Source organism: Muscardinus avellanarius (genome assembly GCF_963383645.1).
Source record: "Muscardinus avellanarius genome assembly, chromosome: 2".
NCBI classification, from domain to species: Eukaryota; Metazoa; Chordata; class Mammalia; order Rodentia; family Gliridae; genus Muscardinus; species Muscardinus avellanarius.
In genome coordinates, this window is record NC_137787.1 from 14,374,270 (window position 1) to 14,393,568 (window position 19,299).

General features: G+C 43.3%; 1 protein-coding gene across 3 annotated transcripts in view; it reads left to right on the plus strand.

The window, feature by feature from the left end:
• The window catches only part of DOCK10 (dedicator of cytokinesis 10), a gene marked incomplete at both ends in the record, with an annotated part of 282,115 nt that overhangs the window by 84,348 nt on the left and 178,468 nt on the right, over positions 1-19,299 (plus strand). The gene's annotated exons all lie outside the window — the stretch shown is intronic.

Sequence of the window (19,299 nt, forward strand, 5' to 3'; positions counted from 1 at the left end):
TTATCTAAAGAGAAATCAGGTAATTTTCACAAGAGGAGCACAAAGAAAGTGCCCTGAAGTTTTAACAGAGGGGTAAGGAAGACAAAAATCTATGTATCTAAAAAGGGCTGGATTGTGGACTACATACAGAGCAGACTGAGAGATGAAGGTAAAAAAGTTTATTGGGAACAACAGTCTTATGAATAAACAGTGGCCTCGCCAGGGAACAGTGAACAGAAGTGCCTGTCGTCAGGCATTCAATTAACAAAAAATTTATTTAGTGCCTCCTACATACCAAGCTCTGCTCCATTTCTGACGTAACATGAAATGTGTCGGCTTTTAGGAGGTCACAAACCTCCTTCAACTCTGCACCTGCTGTGAAGTTAGAGCATCAGATGCCATTGGAAAGCCCATTGGTTTTGTAGACTTAAAAGGTTGGATGATTATGTTTTGGGGAAAATGTGCATTAATCAGATACAGAATATAATGGTTTTCCAAAGCCAACCTTAATAATCACTAACATTTAGAAAGAAATTAAAAAGTTGACTTCTAATAAGAGTTCTTGCTTTCAACAATACAATTTCTCTTTTATCTGTTATACTGATGTTGACATCAACCATCAAGGAAAAGCAGTTTTTGCTTGTGGACACCCATACTGTGCATAACTTGAAAGCATAATGGGCAGTTTCTAGACCCTTGTCTATTCTGAATCATTTTATAATTTTTCACCCTTCAGGTATGAGTCTTATTCTTGTGTTTCTGAAAGTAGAGAAGCTAAGGAGAGAAGAAAAAGAAAAAGAAGAGGGGGGCTCTTTTTTTGAAGGCATGTAGCTAAAGGGAAAATTTAAACTTTAATTTTTAATTTGTTCATGATATTCAAGAGCAATAATAACCTTTTCTTGGAAATACTGAAAGACCATGACTGAAGCCTATGGAAAAAATCATGACTGTGTTCCTGACCCTGGGGTTCCTCTGAGTATTTAAGTCCTCAATAAACAGCCTTTGAAGAGGCCATTTATTCTAGACACTGTACAAGTTGAATGATTGTGTTTTGGGAGAAATGTGCATTATGAAATGCAGAATATGATTGTCTCCCAAAATCAGTTCTTTTCTAAGACCATTGATCTTCCATATCCTAGTATGATGCCACACTGTGGATGTGGTAGAAAAAGAGAAAATGGTATTTGTGATTTGGTTGGAAGCTTTCTGGGATAAATGCATTATTGAACAATCTGACATTAGTAGGAGAAGTGCCAATACAACTTTATAGTTGTAGACTCTGTATGGCATGGCAGAGTCCTCTCTTGACCATCTTTCAAAGTATAAGAAAAACGCAATCCTAGCATATCTGCAAATAGCTCCATAAAGTCATTAAATTACTCAAAAGGCTTTTATAGTCTTATTCATGACTCAATCTTGTTACCATTACAAGCCCTCCATATGAAGAAAGAATAGTCTTCCCTTAGTTTTCCAAGGATAAATATAGAGAAGAAGTAGAAACATTGGAGAAGACATAAAGATATAATCTCATTGACATAATAAGATTTTATTTATTTATTTATTTATTTATTTATTTATTTATTTATTTTTGGTGGTACTGGGGATGGAACCCAGGGGCCTTCTACCTCCAGGCTACACTCCCAGACCTATTTTATATTTTTATTTGGAAAAAGGGTCTCTTAAGCCAGCGAGGCTGGCTTCGAACCTGCGTGATCCTCCTGTCTCCTCCTCCCTAGCATGGGGATTACAAGCGTGCGGCACCATGCCTGGCGACATAATAAGGTTTTAGAGATGTCTTCAAAATATTTATGATTTCATCTTATTCTATTGAATGAGGGAAAATCAAGTGCCAGCTTCCTTATTTTGATGTGTGCCATTTCTAAAAAGAAGAACAAAATTATGACTTTGGCAGGGAAATAGATGAAACTAGAAAATATTATGCAAAGTAAGATTAGTTAGTCACAAAATATGGAAGGTCAGATGTTTCCCTCTTATGTAGAAGCAAGGGGGAAACTGTGATACAAAAGGGAGTTTAAGTAAAGGAAGAGAAACCTGAGTGGAGTGATGGGGGCCTAAGGGAGGGAAGGATGTTGGGGAGTGAGATTCAATGAAGGAAACACTTCAATGGATACAATATACAGTATATACTCAAAATTATCAGTGCCAATCTCAACATGGATACAGGGAAAGTGAGGGAGCTGGGTGGGAATTGGAGGGAGGTTTACCAAGGGCATGTGCTTGTGAGCTTCTATCACTCCGAACTTTATTATGCCGTATGATTTATTGGCCCAGCACCAATAAAATAAAGTAAAAACTCCTTGTCTTAAGAAAGTGAAAGTAAAAATAAAAATGTATGTGAGATTCATCTTTATCTTATAGATGAATAACTTAATAATATCATGACTAACCTCTCATGTCAAACTCTATCTTTCTTCCACTCTTGGTATAAAATTACTATATGAAAAAATATTGACTTCCTCTTTGAGAGATAAATATCTTAGCACTTCTTAGAAGCTTTGCTTAGAATCACGGTTTCCATCAGTCACATGAAGAGGTGTCAAACCATGCCCTTAATTACCACACTGATTTTTCAAGTCAACTGACTCTGTATTGAAATGGTTTTTATTTTAATAAATTAAAAGAGAAATTTAGTGCAGTAGGATGCTTTTTTTTTTTTTTTTTTTTTGGTGGTGGTACTGGGGTTCCTGGAAGCCCTTCTACCTCCGGGCTACACTCCCAGACCCATTTTTACATTTTTACTTGGAAACAGGGTCTCATAAGCCAGCGCGTGTGGCTGGCTTCGAACCTGCGTGATCCTCCTGTCTCTGCCTCCCAAGCACGGGGATTACAAGCGTGCACCACCAAGCCCGGCTAGTAGGATGCTTTTTATTTTTTAATCAATACAAGAAATATTCTCTGTCCCATATATTCAAGGAGGGGACATTCTCATTAGATATATTGGAATAGAAACACAATTTTATTACTACATTCAAAATATCAACACATTGTCATCTGGAAAGCCCTCATGAGTACATCATTGATCGACTATAGACCTGATTAACTGTATATATATATTCAACAGTAGAAGTTTTTGGGTCTTTGGTCCTAATGTAAAATAAATCATGCAAGGCTTAGATCAGACTCTAAGTTACAACAGTCCTACCAACAGATATGACCTTAACTGTGACCTTACTTAAGGGATCCAAACACACATACCCACAGGCCAGGGAGGAAACACATGACACAGACTAGACAGGAAGACAAATCGGAGGGGTGAAGAGCACACTAACCTCGAGAAGGTGTGGCCCAGCCACAGGCCTGGCCACTGCACAGGTGGGTCATTGGCTTTCATATCATGAGGGGGAATCAAGATAGTCAGATCCTGAATTTTTCAAAAGAGGCTGGTAACCAAGAATGTTACATTTAAAAAAAAAAAGTCCCAAGCTTTGTAAATTCTGGAAATAAATTCAAATATTTAAAAATAATTTGGGCAGGAAAAAATATAACAATGAGATCAAGTTGTGTACTAGGCTGCCTGACGGTGGCTCTCTTATTAATTCTTATTAGAGTTGCACATTAAGTCAGTGTCCCAACTTCAAGAAATCGGTGTGAACTATGCTGCTTAGAACACATTATAATTTGTTTGGCTCATATGGCTAGAAAATGATTTCGATGCCTATGTAAATGTAGGGCTAAAGATTATATTTTTGCCTCCAGAAACATGCAGTTTGACTCTTCACTCAGAAAGATTCCCATAGGTGTAATTAAATAATAACAAGTCAGACTATCCTTTCCTGACTATAAAATAATAAAAAGGAAATGCAGTCATAATATCAGATAATTTAATTTTCAGTAGCATCATGTAGGTACTAATGCACCAATATCAGCAAATATTTTCAGAAATCTGTTTGCAAACCAGACCAGAGATGCCACCAGCTATTCTTGGCTAGGGGACTCAGATGGTTCCTATTTTCTCCTTAACTGAGTCACAACTTCTTTTCCATGCCGACTACAGTGCTTATTCAGTGATTACTAGACAGCCATGAAAATGTGTCCACAGCTCGTCCTATTAAGCTGAGGTTTCACCAAGGCCCAACAATCCCAAAGCCACATATTTAATTAAATTCCCTTTTGTCCAGTTCAAGCAAATCACTTTGAGTATTTATTTAAGTTAGGTACTTCCATAACCGATGTACACAAGTGCCTTGGTCATATTGACTGTGAAAAGGAGCTGCAGGGAGAAATGGCTGGTGCTCACAAAGGAGCATGCTAAAATTGAGAAAGGTATAAAGATCTTGCCTGTCAACCAGCTGCCATGCCATTATCTCCTTGTTTTGGTGCCCTGCTTCCTTGAGTACATCCCTGCAACTCCTGTCCACCCTGGGAAAGATGCTGCTGTTATCTGTTGGCTTAAATATCTCAAATTATGTTTCATTATCTCTCTTGCTACAAATGCCAATTGCAGGCATCACTTCCCAAGCTGTGTATCACAGAATAGTTAGTGTTCTGTAAGAAAATGCTTCTGTCCGAAAATAAATGTGGGAACCATTGCATCTTCCACACTTCTAGAGAGCCTCTTGTTGCAAGTTGTAAATTCACAACTCTGAGGGGTTCTGTGGTGAGGTGGCCTGTCTTAATTTGCACAGCCCAGTGATTCTCAAGTTCATTTGAAAAGGTAAATCTCTTATCTGTAATGCTGGCAACACATTAGGAAGCTCTAGAATACAGTGAATTAATATTTACCAAATGGGATGCTAGTTGAAGCTTCTAAGTTGGAAATGGCATGATCAAACCTGGATTTAGAAAGAAAAAAAATGGTACCATGAGAGAGATGATTAAAAGAAAATACCCCATCACTAGCATTTATAAGGTAAATTTGTTTGATTTTTTGTTGTTGTTCATTTGTTTATATTTTAGGTTTTAGAAGCCTTTTAAATGAAAGATAATGAGATATTGTGTGTGTGCGTGCGCACACTTTTGAATGCAAAACTCCCACCAAAGCACTTGTCAGACCATCTCCTCTAAGCTCTGTAGAGACAAATCAGTTATTTTATCTTTCTGGTTATTTTAAACATGTTGCTCAATATCTGTACTTGTTTATGGAGTAAATAAGTGAACAGTTGCGAAAAGTTCTATGGCTGCAGAAAGAAAATGGTCAAGTGAGTTTATATAACCATCAGAATGAAGAAGCAGCACAATGACAAGCCTTGGTAAGCAGAGGAAGGAGCAGAATAACAAAAAGGAGGAAGAGGAGGAAGAGGAGATGAAGAAGATGAAGAAGATGAAGATAAAGGAGGAGGAGGAGGAAGAGGAGAAGGAAGAAGAGAAGAAGGAGAAGGAGAAGGAGAAGGAGAAGGAGAAGAAGAAGAAGAAGAAGAAGAAGAAGAAGAAGAAGAAGAAGAAGAAGAAGAAGAAGAAGAGGAGGAGTTATTATTCAGGACACTACACTGTCATTGGTATAAATCACAGCTGTGTTTTGTTCTTGTGTTATTATTCTTAAGGCCAGAGTTCAAAGAAGAGGCAGTCTGGTTGGCTTAGGTAGGCTCAGGGATCTTGCCTGATGTGCCTTGAAAGGTGACAGGGTAGAGAACTTGTTGCCTACAGAAAAATCGATACACATTTCCACATAGGACGAAGACATCAAGTATCATACCCACCTTATTGCTGCAATTTTCTCCAGTGGACTAGAAGCTTTGGCTCTCCTACAAAGAATGAGTCTGAAGAGTGGAGTGGGGCAAAACTGAGCATCAGACACTTTGAACGGACCGGTTTCTTAGTGCTTTTGTTCTACATTCAGGGCAAAAGTAAGAGATGTTAAAAGCAATCTGAATATTCAGACTTAACCAAGCTAACATCAGGAAATCGAGTGGATTTAAAAACAGGGCCAAAATTCTTTTCAGTGCTTCATTTACAAGCCTTGTCCAGGGCAATATCATCAGCTAATGAGACAGCACAGCTGTTTAGTTCTGAAATGGAATCGAGTAGAGGACAAGAGAATGGAGCCAGGTCACATTTTGGGAGACATTCCATCTGTACCAAGTGTGGAGGGAGAAGGGCTCTGATTGGAAATTGTCTTAAGATGAAAAATAAAAAAGCAAAAGCTGATTTCCTTTGTTCAGTCATTGATTTAGGCTGAAAAGAATTGGATGACATAAGTATAACTATTTAAAAACACAAAAACATAGAATATTAATAATGTTAAAGGCTTCAAGACAAAAAGGTCCAGAGAGGTTCCTGTTTTGCCAAAGGTCACACAGCCCATCAGTGAGTGCACTTATTATTGAATACAGGGCTCCTGCCTGCTGTCCAGTCTTCCTCTCACTAGGCAGACAGATGAAAGCTGCTGGAAAAAAAGGAAAAGAAATGACTTATCAGTGATAGTCTCCACTCCGTAGTTATGGGCACTGTAACATAAGAAGTGAACACAAATTCAAATCTGGTTTCTGAAAATATGTCCCTTAATGCCAACCAAAGCAAGAGGGAAGCCAATTTGAAATGCTGCCCAGGATCTTTTGATGCATTCTCAGTGGTGGATCTCCTTTCCAATCTATGGCATTTTTGCAAAAAAGGACAAAGCCAGATTAAATGTCCCTTTGTCAGTGTACTTTAATACCTGCTGGTGTCCTTGTAAAGGTATGGAAAGGCCAAGGGGAAGATGGAGGAAAGTGCCAGGCCCCTCTTCCTGTTGACAGCATCGCGTTGGTAATTACAAGGTTGGTATCTGCCACACGCCTGTAGAAAACCCAGCACAGTTGAGACATAAAGACCATACTGTTTATTGATCTGGGAATTCGTGGTCCTGCTTCGGCAGACAAAAGTAACCATGCAAAGAAAAAATCTCATATGATATTGTTTAAAATGTGGCTTTCTTAACTTCCCTGGCATCTCAGTCTTTTGTGTGGGATGAAGGCAGATGAGAGAAGAGGATAATTAGAGCCTTTTGTAGTTGTGCAAAGTGGGGTTTTAAAGATGAAATGGCCAGGGTTGCAGAACATGGGGAGCTGAGCTCAGCTGTGAAGGGTCAAGGGGCTGTTGAACTTACTTATCCCTCTCCAACCAAGTGGGACTTCTGGCTGCTTCCGAGACTTGGAGCCTGTCCTGTCCCTTTAACTACGTGTGTGTGTGTGTGTGTGTGTGTGTGTGTGTGTGTGTGTGTGTGTGTGTGTTCTGAAATTGAACCCCAACCTTTGAACTATACCCTCAGCCTTTTTAGTTCTTGTTTTAAAACAGGGCCTTGCTAGGTTTCTGAGATGCGTATTACATTGCTGAGGCTGTCCTTGAACTCGAGATCCACTTGTCTCTTTCTCCCAAGTACTGGGACTCCAGGCATGTACCACCACACACAATTTCACTGCCGCTTTCAAAACAGCTGGTTTCCTTTTGGTGCCTCTGACTTCTCCTAGTGCTCAGTACACAAATATCTATCTAAGAGCATCCTGTACCACCAAAACACACTGTAGGATCCCACTGAAAAACACTTCCTCAAAAAAGTGCCTCAGCTAGGCATGATGACACATGCTTGTAACCCCAGGACTTGCGAGGCTGAGACAGGAGAATTGTGAGTTCATGGCCAGCCTCAGCTATTTAGTGAGATCCTCTGCAACTTAGTGAGACCTGTTTCAAAATAAAGAATAAAAAATAGGGATGGGGGTGTAACTCAGAGGTAGAATGCCTCTGGTTCAATCTCTAGTACTGCAAAAAATAAAGTAGTGCTTCATAATCAAACTTTCAGCTAATGTCCATGGAGCATTTTATCATATTCCAGTTTCTGTGCTAATTGCTTTCAGGAAATGCCACAATTTAACTTGGAAGTGTCACTTTCCAGATGAAGCTGTAACAAGCATTAAAAAAAAAAAACTGGGCATAGTGGCACATGCTTTTAATCCCAGTACTTGGGAGGCTGAGACAATAGGATCACAGGTTTATGGCCAGCCTCAACTACTTAGTGATGCTTTCTGCAACTTATTGAGACTCTTTTACCAAAAAAAGAGGATAAAAAAAATAGGGCTGGGGTTATGGGGTTATAGCTCAGAGGTAGATGCCCCCGGGTTTGATCCCCAGTATCTCAGAGAGAGAGAAAGGAGAGAGAGAGAGAGAGAGAGAGAGAGAGAGAGAGAGAATGTCACTGAAGCTTATAATGTCTTTATATCTTTCCCAGGCAAGCAATGGTTGAATTTTAATAATGACAGCCCAGAATAGAAACAGAAATCTAAGCTCCTAGACTAATTGAATAGTGGGATTTTAAGGAACAAGGAAAAGACAGAGAGGAGGCTGCCTGGAAGCTCGGTTGGTCTGAGGTTTTTTCAAGCAGTCAGTCGAGCTTTAAAGAGATGCCAACCCTGTCCTAGAGAGAAATATCCACCATCCTTCAGACCACTGGCCCTGGAAGCCATCATCAAAGAAGCACTGGGTGGACTCCAGGAGACAGGGAGGCGATTCTGGTCTCCTCCCTCCCCAGGGAACTTTTGGTGATGTCTGAAGACATTTCGGCTGTCATGGTTGTCGCAGTTGGGGCAGAGAGTGTGGTTTGGATTTTTGATGTGTTGTGGTGCGCACGTGTGTGTGTGTGTGTGTGTGTGTAGGGGAGGCTGTTGCTACTGGTGTCTATGAATTATCTGGTTCAAAATGTCAATGATGCTATTTTTAAAACCTTGATTTAGATAACTGAGAGACAAGACAATAGGGCCAGATTTGCCTAAATTCAGGCAGTGGGATGGACAGAAGGAGGGCTAGGAACCGATCAGAGGCTCAGTGTTTGAGAGCTGGCTTGACTCCCGGATTTTCTCCTTGGTCGCCCAGTTGTCTAGCATGGCCCAACTGGTCAGTTAATCCCAGCTGATAGAGTATTCATCAGGAAAAGGCCAAGAGACCATGTGGCTTTATAAGTGAGACCTCAGTCCAGATTAAATAGGTATGACTGGCTTTTAAGAACTACCCAGTCCTGATTTTCCTCACTGTTCTTATTTACATGGTAAGGTACAGAACCGGGAGCAAAAAGATTAGTTTTCCCTTTAAGTGGGGACCTTAAGCCATGGCAAATCTAAAGGTCAAGAATGGACTACAGTAGAGCCGGTCATGGTGGCACACGCCTATAATCTCAGTATTTGGGTGGCCAAAACAGGAGGATCTTAGATTTAAGACCAGCTTCAGCAATGTAGTCAGACTCTCAGCACCCTAGTGAGACCTTGTTTCAAAACAAAACAAAAGGCTGAGGGTGTAGCTAAGAAGTATAATGGGTTCAATCCGCAGTAACAAACACATACACACACACACACACACACACACACACACACACACACACACACCACCACCACCTCCACCACCACCACCACCACCACCACAAAAATCTAAGAATGCACTGCAGTGTGCACAGCCAAATAAAAGAAATCCTACAACTATTTCTCACCAAAACACAAAGAAGGTCTTGACTGAAAAACTTAGACCTAGCCAGGCTTGTAATCCCAGCATTTGGGAGGCTGAGACAGGAGGATCGCAGTTGGTGGACAGCCTAAGCTACTTAGTGAGATCCTTTGTAACTCAGTGAGACCATGTTTCAAAATAAAGAATAAACCATAGGGCTGATGGTATACCTCAGAGGTAGAATGCCCCTAGGTCCTATCTCCAGTGCCACAAAAAATTTTAAAAAAGATAAAAAAAAATACAAGCAGTGTATTACTTTTACCACCTCCTGTAGAGACATTAAAGGATACAGATGCATTATAGTGCCATTGAAGAAGTAGTTTGGATGGACTGGGTGGCAGGGCCTGCACCTGCGCTCCCAGTCTGCTCCACTAGTCAGGGACTGTTGTTCTGAATAGCTGGTTGGATTTGTGCTCAGTATTGTTTACTTAACGATTTATTTCTCATCAAAATTGTGTTGGTAAGAATGTTTTATTGCCTTCCTTTTGTAAAAACACATGTTTCTCCAGTAAAAAAAAAATAAAATAAAAAAATAAAAATAAAAAACACCACATAATAAAATACACATAATGCCACGCTTCTATAAATTAACCAACTTTTCCATTAGGACTTCACAGACTTAAAAGACCTTGGTCTCCTCATAAAACCTGTGTGATTTCAGGAACATATTAAAACAGAGTGACATTCATATTAAAAGCAAGGTAATGAGCAGTTGAAATAATTAGAAGAGGACAATTTTAAGTGCCTATTTTATTTCAAAGAAAATATCTCTGGCTTACTTAGCTTTGTCAGCAGTGGGAGGCTAGAGCAGGGCCAAGCCATCAGGCAGAGGGGACACCTGTGTCTCTATGGGAATAATAGTGTCTACATAACCAATAATAGTGTCTACATAACCAATAATAGTGTCTACATAACCAATAATAGTGTCTACATAACCAATAACAGTGTCTATATAACCAATAACAGTGTCTACATAATGAATAATAGTGTCTACATGACCAAAGACCACGAGCATCAACTCACCTCCTCAGTCCCACGGCTGAGAGTGAATGTGTGTGTCTTTACCTCATCATTTGGGGAAGAAATCATCTGCCTCAAACCAGAATACCTTTTAATATTCTTTAAAAGATAAGGGAATGATATTAAGAGGAAAACTGTGTTGTTTGGGGATTATTTTTTTTTCAATGGGAAAAAAAACATTGTATGCTATATGAATATTTAGCTGTACATTTATTTTTCTTTCATTTCTTTTTTTATACTGGGGATTAAACCCAGAGGTATTCTGCCTCTGAACTATACTTCTAGCCCTATCTTATTCTTTATTATTACTTTTTACTTTTTATTTTTAGTGGTACTGGGGATGGAACCCGTATACTTCCAGGCTATACTCCAGACATATTTTAAATTTTATTTGGAAACAGGGTCTCTTAAGCCAGCAAGGCTGGCTTTGAACCTGTGCAATCCTCCTGTTTCTGCCTCCCAAGCTCGGGTATTACAAGCATGCACCCCCACCCCCACCCTGGCTTATTCTTTATTTTGAAACATTATTTCACTAAATTGCTAAAGGCCTCACTAAAATTGTAGAGGCTGACTTTGAACCTGTGATTCTCCTGTCCCTAATTAAAGGCATGGGCCACCATACCCAGGAAGTAGCACAAATTACTAAAGAGCACCAGCAATGCAAATGTGCATAGCTGTATGAAACCTCAGTGTAGGAGCACTGTGAGTGCCAGGGTATTTTTGTGGTTGTCATTGTCAATATCCTTATGCCCTGGCTTCTGAGGATGAAGGTAAAGGGATATAAGTTAGATTTTGGTCTCTATACAAATAAATGATTGTCCCTTAGAGACCCCCAATTTTCGTTAATAGATCAGGCAGGCTAAAGCTGAAAATGTTTAAATACACATGACTTCTTGGAGACAGTTGATATTTATAGAATATTAGTATTTACTCTTTATCATAAAGCATCAAAAATGTCAAAATGACTGATAGGTTCTTAAACACTCAACAGGAAATGAAGAATAAACTCTAACATCAACAGTCTTCATTTTCAAGTTAACACATTAAGATACGTATTAGTAAATACGTGAGAATATATGGACAATGGTTTATTTCTAGAGATGGAAGTCTATGATAAATGACCAATGATATTGGTCAATGATAAAGTCCACTCATTTTTTTTGAAAAGTAGGCCTTTTCTATTTGCTACTAGATTCTGAGGTGGGCTCACTAAACTCTATGAAAAATGAGCTCCTTACCTATTCTTACCCATTCTCATCAAATCCTGATTGAAAAATTTTACCTCCCAGAACTTACTGAAATTCAATAATACAAACAAATGTCATTACAACTTGTTTCGTGTTTGAAGGGCAGTGCTTAGAATACTATTCATTATTTTAATGCAATAATACATGCCTGTGCGGTGCATGTACGCACAAGAAACAAACACACACTAAATTCGCATATTACTTCACACATATCAGATATACATCTCACACACACACACACACACACACACACACACACACACACACACACCACTTACACCTACAGAGTGCAGACTGCAGACTGCTTCTACTGTCGGCTTTGTTCACTTTCTCCCTCAATGTACTCCATATTGCATGACACTGTTTTCTGTGATGTTTCTGAATATTTTATAATAAAGTCAGTATTTGGATTAACATCTCAGTGACTGAAAAAATTATATCTTGTAAACAAGGCCCACTGAAAGCCCTACATATAGAAATATGACATGTTTGTTGTACTCATTGACCACCACCACCTGCTTCACCCGGAGAAATCTCTGCTGTGACTGGGAACTCAGAGCTGTTCAGTTGACTTGAACTTTCCCACAGGAAATGGCGAGCCCTAGCTGTCAGAGCACTCCTGCCTGGGCCGGGCTCAGCAGCCACCGCAGCGGAGGAGGAAGTCGTGCTTGCTCTTCTTCTTCCTTTAACCAGGGCAGGCAGTGGCCAGCTGCCTGCAGATTCCCCGCGGGCCAGCCCTGTTCCTCGCTATGAAAAAGCCTGTGCCACAGACTCACTGGCCTGGCAAAGGGGAAATCTAATAGAAATGAACACAGCAATTGCTAAAAATCTCAAAAGAGACTGTAATAAACACAAGATGGAATAAAGGTTTGAGAAACAAGTAGGAAGTGCTTTACCAGTTTCTCAAGTTAGGATTTGGTGAACCAAGTATGTGACATCATGCATACTTTTTGTAAACGTAAACCCTGAATTTCCAGTTAACCTGAAATTCCTAACGAAGGGTACTTGCTGTGTCATTTTTTATAGAGTGGATTCAGATACATAAATATATATAAAACACCCTTTATTTTAATTTAGGCTCAAGGATCATGTCATTTTCAAGTTGGATAGCTTGAATAATGGAACATAATTATAGTCAAACATTTTCAAACAGCATAATTGGATGAGTTAAAGATGATTTTTCTTGTAGCTTATTGTTTTAGCTTACCACCTCTGTGGTCTGTGTTTATATATCTGATTGTGTCTTCACCATTACTTGACATCCTCTCTTCCAGCTTCCTCTATTTGGTTCTGCTGTGCCATTCTATTTATTTCCCACCTGTGTTTTGCTGCGGTTCTTTTCCACTAAGTGATCTGTAAACCAGGTTTGTTTCCTCCTATCCATATCTTAACTCCATGGCACCGGATCCCACCTTTCCCCTCAATGGAAACCTCTCGTAAGGACCAAGTGTCTTCCTCGCCTCTACCTTCTTCTCCATACCTTCTTGATGTTAAAATTATTTTTAAAAAGCCAGGCCTGGTGGTGACGCACACCTGGAATCCCAGTACTAGGAAAGTTGAAACAAGAGGATCACAGGTTGACACCCAGTCTCAGCAACTCGATGAGGACCTCTGCAACTTAGTAAGACCCTGTTTCAAAATAAAACTAAAACAGGGCTGGCAGTGTAGCTCAAAGATAGACTGTCCCTGAGTTCAATCTCCAGTAGTGCAAAATATATATATTTTGAAGGTATACACACACACACACACACACACACACACACGTATATAAGTTGATAGTGTCTTAGTAGATAGCATTCTAAATATGTTCCCCTAAGACTCTCTGGTTATTCAATAAGTGCTAATATTAGTACTACTATAAAGGGTCTTTGCGGATATAAGTTAAGGTTATCAATGAGCTGGCCCTAAAATATAAAAATTTTAGCCGGGCATGGTGGTCCATGCTGCAATCCCAACATTTGGAAGGCTGAGACTGGAAGATTGTGGTTCACGACCAGCCTCAACTATTTAGCAAGGCCCTTTGCAACTCAGTGAGACCCTGTTTCAAAAAATAAAAAGACTAGCCAGGCATGGTGGCACATGCTTGTAATCCCCACGCTTGGGAGGCAGAAACAGGAGGATCGCATAGGTTCAAAGCCAGTCTCGCTGGCTTAAGAGATCCTGTTTCCAAATAAAAATATAAAATAGGTCTGGGAAGGGTTCCATCGCCAATACCACCAAAAAAATAAAAATAAAAATAAATTAATAAATAAATAAACTAAAAAATTGGGCTGCGGGTGTGGCTCGGAATTACAATGCCTGTGGTTCCATCCCTGGTACTGAAAAAAAAGAAGTATTATGGATTATGCTGGTGAAACCAATCTCATCAAATGAGGCCTTAAGGTGGCCGCTAGGAGCTGAGAATGGCCCCTACCTGGGAGATAGTAAAGAAGCAGCCACCTCAGTCCTACAAAGAAGCAGTGAGTTTTTCCAGCGGCCTTACATGAGCCTGGAACCAGGTTCTCCCCTAGGGTCTCTAGCCGGGCCTCTTCTTTCCTGACATGGACGTCAGCCTCATGATTCTCCACGCTGCTACAGGGACCTACTGTTCTTCTCACCTTCCTTCCTTCCTTCCTTCCTTCCTTCCTTCCTTCCTTTTCATTTCTTCTTTTTTTCTTTTATTTTTTCGTGGTGCTGGGGATTGAACCCTGGGTCATTCTACCTGTTTTTCCAGTCTCCTATTAACTCCAGTATATTCCTCTATCAGATACAAGCAAGCGTCTTTAGACTAGAAAATATGCTATGCACTTCCTACAAAGTCCAGCAAGCCTTGATTATGATCACTTACTGGAATGGGATTTCTTTCATAACAAACTTGACAAAGATCCATTGTGGTTGAGCCCATGAATCGCAGGTGTATTTTGCTTCTGCTTCCTGCTCATGGATCTAAATTTGATGTTTTATTTCCAACACATGTATGAGCCTAAGCTGAGAAGGAATTTGTTAGAATGGTGCAGGGTACCTTGCAGAATGATGGAGAGGCAGACCTGGTGTAGAAACAAGGAAGCTTAGTGGAAGTGCCACCCCATGGGACACTCCATGGCATCTCCCCGGATTTCCCCTCTTTTGCATTCACCACAAGTGGCGTCTCCCAATAGGCTGTCCAGCAAGAGCTCCTCTGGCCAGTGTTTGAGGGAGTTGTGATGAATAGCTAAGAAAGTGGCTAAATAAGTCAAGCTTACATTGAGGAAGTAGAGGAGTAGGAGGGACTCTGGAACAAAGACCTGTGGCGCCTAAAGAGGAATAAAGGACAAACTCGAGGCAAAGATTCGAAAGAGAGGAAGTCACTTGGGAGTTTCTCAAGATTACTAAGTGGTTTGCTATCAGGCAATGCTCCTAACTTTTAAAACCATGGTTCAGTGCTTTAGGAGGTTCATTGGCGGGAAGGCCCACAGGTGGCCTTTAGAATTTTGCCCTGCTCAGGCTTGAAGTTTCTAAGTGCTTACATTTTTTTTCTTTTTTTTTAATTAATTTATTTTTTAAATTGGTGCATTGTAGTCATATATCAATCACATTGGAGTACAAGACTTGAGAGGATATACAAGCACACATCATCCAATTAGCCCTCCTCCAGCCCCCATCCCATTCCCTCCCCCTCCCTCCATCCCACGCTTCTTTGGTGATTTACTTTGATACATTTGTTTATGTACCTCCTGCCTTTTAAAGAGGCTCCGTCCTCCAGTATTACATACCCTCTGATTGGTCACATTAGTTGCTTCACTATAGGGCCCTTTCTATAGCTCAACCTCTTCCTGTTGCCCTTTTCCTCCTAGTTATTGCTGATTAAGAGAAGCGTCTGATTTATATTTTCTGCGATATTTCTCTGTGCATGCTGCGTTGCAAGTACCGATCCCACTCTTGATGGTCCCAGTAGTGGCCTGGCTACTCAGTGGACTGATCCAGACCTCGCTGGCTCAAGCAGCGGCCTTGCCTCATGGGAGGCACCAGTTCTGGTCTCGCTGGCCCCTGCACCGGTCTAACCCCTAAGCTGGCTTTAGTCCCGGCCTTGGAGGCCGCAGGAATGAACTTGCCTCACGCCAGGCTCTGATGCTGGCCATTGGCCCCTGCACCGGCCTAACCCCTTGGCAGGATTCCAATCCCGGCCTCAGAGGCCCCAGAACCGGCCTAGCCTCACGGCAGGCTCCAATGCTGGCCTCGTTGGCCCCAGCACCGGCCTAACCCCTCGGCAGGTTCCATTCCCGGGTTAGGAGGCCCCAGCACTGGCCATGTCTCAAGGCAGGCTCCGATGCCGGCCTTGCTGGCCCCAGGAACCGGTCTAGCCCTTCAGCAGGTTGTTATCCCGGCCTCGGAGGTCCCAGTACCGGCCTTGCCTCACGGCAGGCTCTGATGCCGGCCTCACTGGCCCCAGCACCGGCCTAACCCCTTGGCAGGCTCTGATCCTGGCCTCGGAGGCCCCAGTACCGGCCTTGCCTCAAGGCAGGCTCCAATCCCGGCCTCGGAGGCCCCAGCACCAGCCTAACCCCTCGGCCGGCTCTGATACTGGCCTCGGAGGTCCCAGCACCGGCCATGCCTCACGGCAGGCTCCAATGCCAGCCTCGCTGGCCCCAGCACCAGCCTAACCCCTCGGCAGGCTCTTATCCTGGCCTCGGAGGCCCCAGTACCGGCCTTGCCTCAAGGCAGGCTCCGATGCCGGCCTCACTGGCCCCAGCACCGGCCTAACCCCTCGGCAGGCTCCGATCCCGGCCTCGGAGGCCCCAGCACTGGTCATGCCTCACGGCAGGCTCCGATGCTGGCCTCGCTGGCCCCAGCACCGGCCTAACCCCTCAGCAGGCTCTTATCCTGGCCTCGGAGGCCCCAGTACCGGCCTTGCCTCAAGGCAGGCTCCGATGCCAGCCTCACTGGCCCCAGCACAGGCCTAACCCCTCGGCAAGCTCTGATCCCGGCCTCGGAGGCCCCAGCACTGATCATGCCTCACGGCAGGCTCCGATGCCGGCCTCGCTGGCCCCAGCACCGGCCTAACCCCTCGGTAGGCTCTTATCCTGGCCTCGGAGGCCCCAGTACCGGCCTTGCCTCAAGGCAGGCTCCAATACCGGCCATGGAGGCCCCAGCACCGGCCTTGCCTCACGGCAGGCTCTTATCCTGGCCTCGGAGGCCCCAGTACCGGCCTTGCCTCACGGTAGGCTCCGATCCCGGCCTAGGAGGCCCCAGTACTGGCCTTGCCTCACGGCAGGCTCCGATGCCAGCCTCGCTGGCCCCAGCACCGGCCTAATCCCTCGGCGGGCTCTTATCCCAGCCTCGGAGGCCCCAGCACCAGCCTTGCCTCATGGCAGGCTCTGATGCCAGCCTTGCTGGCCCCAGCACCGGCCTAACCCTCGGCAGGCTCTTATCCCAGCCTCGGAGGCCCCAGTACCGGCCTTGTCTCATGGCAGGTTCCAATGCTGGCCTCACTGGCCCCAGCACCGGCCTAACCCCTCAGCAGGCTCTTATTCTGACCTCGGAGGCCCCAGTAATGGCCTTGCCTCATGGCAGGCTCTGATGCCGGCCTCGCTGGCCCCAGCATCGGTCTGTCCCCTCGGCAGGTTCCAATCCCGGCCACGGAGGCCTCAGTAGTGGCCTTGCCTCACAGCAAGCTCCGATGTCGGTCACTGGCCCCGGCGCCCGCCTAACCCCTCAGCAGGTTCCGATCACTGTCTCTGTGGTTATTATTTCAAAGTTTCCAGGTGTAATGTATCAGATCTCTGCCTCCCCTGAGTATTGGCCACTGGTATTGCCACTGCCTCCACCGTTTCAAATCCTTCCCAGGCTCTTTTTCCACTCTGAATGTTGTCCAGTGTTCCTAAGCATGCGTGATGGTAGCATTCGACATTTGGTGTAATTTCTCCAAAAAAGTAAAGTTGGTAGGATCCGGTTTCTGCTTCTCCTGAATACACGTCTCCACCACCATCGCGGAGAACTCTTTCAACACCGCATTTCTCCTTGGTCTCCGCTAAACTCTCTCCTTACAGGTGATGTCTGAGATTCTTAACAATATAGAGAAATAGCAGTCCTCTTTCACGGCGAATTTTTCCATAAGTTCCAGTGCATTTAGATAAGCTTTGTCTGCATCTTCAGTGTCCTGGCATCCATAAAGGCTTTCTTACCTCCTCTCCGATATTTTTCTTTATCTTTTTCTGTTCTGGACCCGGTTTCTCCAGGGGTCTGGCGTGCTACTCGCAGTTCAGCCGGGGCCCAGAGTCCTGCGATCTGGCCCCAGCTGGCGTGCCCCGCGCGCGACCCCCACCCAGAACCCAGCGTCTTACTGGGCCCGGTTTCTCCAGGGGTCTGGCGTGCTACGCGCAGTTCGGCCTGGGGCCCAGAGTCCCGCGACCCAGGCCCCATCTGTCGTGCACCACGCGCGACCTCCGCCCAGAACCCAGCGTCTTACTGGGCCCGGTTTCTCCAGGGTCTGGCGTGCTACTCGCAGTTCGGCCTGGGGCCCAGAGTCTAAGTGCTTACATTTTTTCTGAAGAGTTAGGCATATTGTTTTAGGTATATTGTTTTTATTAGATTCTCAAGTGAGTTCATGATCCATAAATGAAGGTTATAAATACTATTTTCTAGCCATTAAATCTGACACTGGGAAATCAGGGGACCCAGAGGCAAACTCTCACAATATCATTCAAGGAAAATAATTACTCTGGAAAGTCTGCATGTAACTATCATGTACCTGCTCATCTAACAGATACCAAAAGGTTACTTAGAGAGTGAAGTCTGCTTAAAGCCAAAGACACACAGTAGAATTTTTAAATATCTCATGACCATGGATCAAAAGGGATTCTGTGGAATCTTTGATCACCTTATTAGGCCAATGATGAAATAATGATACACTTTACCTACAGAGTTGTCATTTTTACAGCATCTAGTTATTTTCCTGATAGTTTTCAAAAGAAACCTCCTGACTCTCCATGCTTAGACAAGGGATACTCAGAATGTCTTCTCCTCCTCCTCCTCCTCTTCCTCCTCCTCCTCCTCCTCCTCCTTCTATTTCTTCTCCTCCTCCTCCTCCTCCTCCTCCTCCTCCTCCTCCTCCTCCTCCTCCTCCTCCTCCTTCTTCTTCTTCTTCTTCTTCTTCTTCTTCTTCTTCTTCTTCTTCTTCTCCTGTATTAAAGACTGAATTGAGGACATTCTACCTGTGAGCTACATCCCAACTCTATTTCTTATTTTGAAATATGGTCTCATTTAGGTTGCTGAGGGACTCGCTGAGTAGCTGAGGCTGGCCCAGAACCTGTGATCCTCTTATCTCAGCCTCTCAATTACTGGGATTACAGGCATGCACCACCATGCTTGGCTTCAGAATGCCTACCTACCCATCTGGCACAAATCACTTCATGAGAAAGTAGAGATGTACTAGTGACCCAAGCCTGGGCATACATATGTGCTTTAAGTAAGTCTAATTTCTCTTAGGGAAAAGGAAATATCCTATCCCTGTGGCCTTCAAATACTTGATTTTTCACTTATCTAGTAGAAAAAAAACTGTCCATACTCACTCCCACATTCTATATTTATTTATAAATCATGGATTTCTAGGTACTAACACCAATTTAAGCACAGAGGACACAGTCTACCAGGCAGATGAAATCTCTACTCTGCAGCA